This window comes from Marmota flaviventris, chromosome 5 (genome assembly GCF_047511675.1).
Source record: "Marmota flaviventris isolate mMarFla1 chromosome 5, mMarFla1.hap1, whole genome shotgun sequence".
Classification (NCBI taxonomy): Eukaryota; Metazoa; Chordata; class Mammalia; order Rodentia; family Sciuridae; genus Marmota; species Marmota flaviventris.
In genome coordinates, this window is record NC_092502.1 from 4028117 (window position 1) to 4034266 (window position 6150).

General features: G+C 49.5%; 1 pseudogene; it reads left to right on the forward strand.

Annotated features, from left to right (window-relative positions):
• The first annotated feature begins 3947 nt into the window (after positions 1-3947).
• LOC139705626 (olfactory receptor 11L1-like) lies at positions 3948-4906 on the forward strand (annotated as a pseudogene).
• The last annotated feature ends 1244 nt before the right edge of the window (positions 4907-6150 follow it).

The window sequence follows — 6150 nt, forward strand, 5'->3', positions numbered from 1 at the left end:
CAAATTATAGAACACATTGGGGAAAAGGATTCTCGGAAGGGCCAGGTCCCCAAGATACCCAGGGTTACTGAAAGGAGAAGTCCGCTCCACCCAGAGCCAGACACCAGCAGGAGAGACAAGTTCCAGCTCTCACAAGGAAAATGCAGGCGGACTTTGGGTCAGAGGAGGGCAAGGCAGCTTTCAGAGCAGCAGCCCTTGGGTCTCCGTGTGATTGCCAGAGGGACAGCAGGGGAGGCGTGTGCAGATGAGGCAGCTTTTCAAGGAGAAAATCAGCATGGTATGTGTTTCACATCCAAGGGCACAGTTTCCTGGCTATGGTTGTGGATTCCTCCTTGTCAAGGCAACTTGAGCCTTCACACATGCTCTGCCTACGTGAAAAGAGATGATCTTGCCTAAAGTTGCTGGAATATAAAACTATAATGACCAAAAAACAAAAAACAAAAACTTAAGAAGTTTTCCTGAGACATCAAAGGCCATTTAATGTACCGTAAGCAGATGGCATATAAAAACAGTAACATTCTTGATTGTGTTTATTCTCATATAATTTGGAAAAGAAAGTACAGAATTAGACCTGAGGTTATGCTGGTTGCCCTAGTACTGAAGCAGGCAGTGTTCTGAGAGGAAATTTTTATTCTTTTCTGCTAATGTAATGAAGCTAATTTTTTTTTTCTTTTTATTTTCTCCCCCCCCCCCCCTTTTTTTTTTTTTGGTACCAGGGATTGACCACTGAGCCACATTCCCAGCCACATTCCCAGCCCTATTTTGTATTTTATTTAGAAGCAGGGTCTCACTGAGTTGCTTAGGCCTTGCTTTTGCTGAAGCTGGCTCTGAACTCTCAATCCTCCTGGATTATAGGCATGTGCCACAGCACCCGGCTAATGAAGCTAATTTTAAAAGTTGGAAATAATATTTAAGTAATTGTAGTGAGTTTATTATTGAAAGTATTTAAGCAATGAATGATAATTAAATAAGTTTAGTTTCTTGTTGCATTTGAACATATAAGAGAAAGTTTAGCCAGGAGCTGTGGTGCACTTCTGTAATCCCAGAGGCTCAGGAGGCTAAGACAGGAGGATTTGGAGTTCAAAGACAGCCTCAGCAATATCAAGGTGTTAAGCAAGTCAGTGAGACCTGTCTCTAAATAAAATACAAAATAGGGCTGGCGATGTGGTTCAGTGGTTGAGTGCCCCTGAGTTCATTCCCCAGTACCCTGCCCCCCAAAAAGGAACTTTAACTGGGAAACTGAGCCCCAAACCCTGTAAACTTAGTCTAGTGGGATGCTGTGCTTGTTTGCTTTTATTGGGGTCTCACAAACCTGCATATCATACTTCCCCATGGCTAAATGATTTATTTTTAATTTATTCATGATCAAGGTCAATGGTAATAAAAGTATGATATAAAGTGTATATTAGAGTCTGTAAAAGTGAGTGACATAAGCAGGATATTACATTTAAAAGGAATAGTAAATAGATGTACTTAATTACATGATAATGTCACACACAAAAAAGTGAGAAAACCAAGGCAGGAAAAGACCATGTTCCAAGATGGCATAGTTAACTACTACAAGAATCTGGGGGCGTAGCTGTATCATGGCTCTGTGCCCAGACAGCTTCTAAGTATCACCCAGTCTTGGAGCAAATCCTTCTATGTGGTTAAATTCTAGCATCCAGCATCCCCTGGTTGTCATGCGAAGGTCAGAGGCAGAACTGCTGGGATATGCTCTTCAGGCCAAGGGGCAGCACTTGCCTTGGATGTGTGTCACCTGCTAGTCACACAGGTGACCAGCTCCTCCAGACTTCAGGCAGGAAGTGGTCTCTGAAGGGGCAAAAGGATGTGGGAAATGAGCCCACAGACATGTCCAGGGACAATATCCCAGGGGCCTGTGAAGGGGGACAGAAAGGCAAGATCTGGGTGGCTAAAAGAACCCAGAGGAGATGAGAGTCAGGAGCCAAATGGGCAAGGAGAAGAGCAGACCCAGGTGTGAGAGGCAGGGCAGAGGACCCACAGGGCCCAGCCAACCAAGAATGCCCTGGGGTCCCCATGGCCTCATCTTGAGCTGGATTTAAGAGATCCAGTGTGTGCATGAGGCTTCCTGCTCCGTGCTGGGCTCCTGAAGGCAGCTTCATAGAGCTTACGATGTCCTCTTAGTCCATGTAAAGGTTCCATGTTCAGTGGACATAGCCTTCCTGATGCTTTTGCCCAAGCATGAGAGGAGAAAACAGAACACAGCAAAAACAAACAAACAAACAAACAAAAAAAAAAACGAACCACAGTCTTAGAGATGATGAATAAAGTGGCAAATCAGCAGAAGAGGGGGTCTTCAGGGGAGTGTGTGGACTGGCCAGTGTTCTGTTCACCAACCAGGGACAATCCGCAGCTCCTCTGCGCCCCTGTGTAAGATGCGCTTTCACTTCCTCACAGAGACTGAGTTACTGAGTAGGGCACGGTGGTCATGGAGGGCCACAGGGAAAGCGCTGCAGCCATCAGGGTGAGAGATGGTGGCACCTATTCCAAGCAGCAAGCAAAGTGGGAGGAATAATGGTCCCCCTGGATCTGGAAATAGTTGCAGGTGGAGCCAGCTGATTTTGCAGTCTAATATTGGGTCAAAGTCAAGGTTTCTGGTTGAGCGACTGGTGAAGAGGCCCCCTAGTGGGGGTGGACAGCTGCACCAAGGGTCTGGTGGGCAGCTTTGGGAGGTGAGGTCACAGAAGCCTCAGGAGCTGAGTAGACATCTGTTGTGCATTTCAGATAGGTCAGCTGTTTGCACACTAATATTCAAGACTGACACCTGAAATTGAGGGTTTAGAGCTGAGAGACTGAACCTAGAGTCAGGCTAGCAGGAGGCCCGGTGCAACCCCAGCACCATGAATGAATGAATGAGTAAAGTCAAGAGCTGCATGTTGAGCTGCTGTAAACCCTGAGAGTTTGTAAATGTGAAGAGCCAGCTACGGTGGAACCCAGAGGAAGGTCACGGATGTTAAGTGACGAGCTGATCAGGAAGAGGGAGGGGTCCTGAGAGCAGTGGACAAAGCAAGCCCAGGAGCTGGGGGTGGTGGTGGTCACGCCTGTGATCCCAGCTTCTTGGAGGCAGAGGCAGGAGGGTGGCAAGTGCAAGGCCAGCCTGGGCAACTGGTGAGACCCTGTCTAAAATCAAAAGGGCTGGGGTGGAGCTCAGTGGTAGAGCACTTGCCTTCCACGAGTGAGGCCCGAGTTCAACCCCCACTACAACAAGCAAACGCACAAACCAACCCATAAATGAAGCAGAGGACTAAGGGCCACTGAAGGAAGGGATGGTCTCCACCAGGGAAGGAGTCCACGGGGGTGGGCCGCCCACGGAGGCAGCACAGCCGGACCTTGATGGTGTGCTTCACCTCTCGTTTACAGGGAGCGAAAACCAGGCTTTTGGTAAACAGGAACAACTCCAGCAGAGAGGTGGCCACTGCTGGACAGGAGAGGGTGAGCTGGAAACCTGCAGCACCTCCCAGTGTGGGGGAGGACACAGCCCAAGTGAGGGACAGGCCGAGACCCATGCACACCACTCCTTCAGGGTACAGAGGAACCGGACAAAAGTCAGTAGGTGGGGGTGTTAGTGGCCTAAGCCTGCACGTGCTCCCATGGGGACCCCAGGCTTCTGGTCAAATAGATCACTTGCTGAAGGTACAGAGAGACAAGGCCATGCTGAGGTTTGAAAACAGAACACATTTGCAATCCTCACTGAGGAGACGGGGGAGTGACTGGGTCAGGAAGCTTGGAGCCACTGATCTGCAGATCCAAATGTGGTCAAATAAAAGGAGCATGGGATTGTGCATTTGAACCTCCCAAGAGCAGCACATGAAAACCTAAAACAAAACAAAAAAGCCCCGAAAGTCCAAACATCAGCAGTCATAATATTCTTGTCCTCGCACCCTGTGCTTTTCATACATGTTTTCTGCACTCCCTGCCCCCAGACGATGCAAACCCCTAATGTGTCTGTGGTCACCGAGTTTCAGCTGCTTGGATTCCAGACCCTTCAGGAGTGGCAGACCCTGCTCTTCACCATTTTCCTACTCATCTACCTCCTGACCCTCACCGGGAACATCGTCATCATCGCAGTGGTGAGCCAGGACCGGCGCCTGCACTCCCCATGCACACGTTCCTCCAGCACCTCTCTTTTCTGGAGATCTGGTACACGTCCACCATTGTGCCCCTTCTCCTGGCCAACCTGGGGCCGGGCCATCTCCTTCTCCGCCTGTATGGTGCAGCTCTACTTCTTCATGTTCTCTGGGACTACTGAGTGTTTCCTCCTGGCCATGATGGCCTACGACCGGTACCTGGCCATCTGCAGTCCACTGCACTACCCTTTCCTCATGAGCCCTGACACCTGCAGGCACCTGGTGGCCCTCTGCTGGTTGACAGGGGTGGGCACAGGCTTTCTGCCATCCATGAAGATTTCCCAGCTGGACTTCTGTGGGCCCAACCAGATCAACCACTTCTTCTGTGACCTCCCGCCGCTCAGGTAACTCTCCTGCTCCAGTGCCCACGTCACCGAGATGGCCATCTTTGTCCTGTCGGTCGCAGTGCTGTGCGTCTGCTTTCTCCTGACCCTCATGTCCTATGTTTTCATTTTGTCCTCCATTTTGAGGTTCCCTTCAGCTTCTGGACAGAGGAAGACCTTCTCCACCTGTGGGTCCCACCTGGCTGTTGTCACCATCTACTATGGGACCATGATCTCCATGTACGTGCGCCCCAGTGCCCACCTGTCACCCGAAATCAACAAGATCATCTCTGTCTTCTACACCGTGGTCACACCACTGATGAACCCAGTCATCTACAGCTTGAGGAACAAAGACTTCAAGGAGGCTGTTAGAAAAGCCATCAGAAGGCAGCACGGCTGCTGTGGAGTCAGAGTGAGAGGACAGGTCTTCATTAGGTAGGGAGGGTCTGCAGGCAGCAGCTCCTGGGGCCAAGGCAGGACCAGGACTCTGCATCCCCGCTAGTGTGCAGAGGGTCCTGCAGCTGTAAGGAATCAGTGACTTGAGGTTCCCCGCCCACGAGACATCAGAAGATGGGCCTCTGTGTGGGGACCTTCCGTCTTTAGGCATATGTCGCTAGGGGGCAAAATTGCGAAGTATGCAGTCGAGGGGAGAAATAAGGAATGTCCACGTCCTTCTGCCCCTTTCAATGCTTTATTCTCTCAAATTACTCAATACAGTTTAACTCTATAGATTGTTAATCAAGAAAACAACAATCCTTAATGCTATAGACATAATCGATTAACAGCAAACAATTCTAATTATAAGTACTGCAAAACACACTTAATCATGACAGGCTCATGACAGACATTCCCTCTGTGTGCTAAGTTCAAAATTCTCCATCCTTAGGCTTTATGTCCAGCAGATGCACACTCATTCAGACCTCGATGACCAGGTCCAGAACCAAAGCAGGCTTTTCCTGGGTGGAGTGGATGACCGGTTGAGGAGAGGGTTGTAGGGAGAAGTTGCAGCTCTCACCAAGGTCCAGATGAGGCGGTAGAGTTTGAGAGCAGTGAGGATCACGCAGAGGCTCAGGAACCATGACAATTGATGAGATGTCAGGTCCTCATGAGGCTCTCCAGCTTGAGTGCATCCTTGTTTCGGCTGGCTGAATCCCTGTTCATTTGCTTTATCATTTAACTAAATTTGAGGGCTTTTTGACCCCCCCTTTCAATCCTTATCAGCTACCACCGGATTTCTCAGTAACATCATTCACCCTGGGGCCAGAAACATCTGGTCTGGTGTCTTCCCCCTGATCTTCTTGCCTTTCCCTCTTATCAGGTGAGGACAGCCTGCCAGGGGCTTCACTCTGTTCATCAGGGTGACGGGAAGTAACTTGTTTGGGGCCACAATGGAGGGCTCTGTGGTGTCCTGGTGAGACTGCAGGTTTCAAACTCGAGTTTTTAAAATGGAGTGGCTTAGGCTCAGGCCTAAGGCCATCCTCACAGTATGTCTTCTCTAATGCTGGGAATAAGAAAGACTTCAAGGAGGATGATAGAAAAGCCCTGAGAAGGCAGCTTGGCTGGTCCCTGAGGGATTCCCTTTTACGCACTGTTGGGAAACTGGCCTTGTACACCTCAAACCTGATGTGTGACAGCTGTGGCAACAATGAATAAAAAAGGAAACCAAGACTTTGGAATTG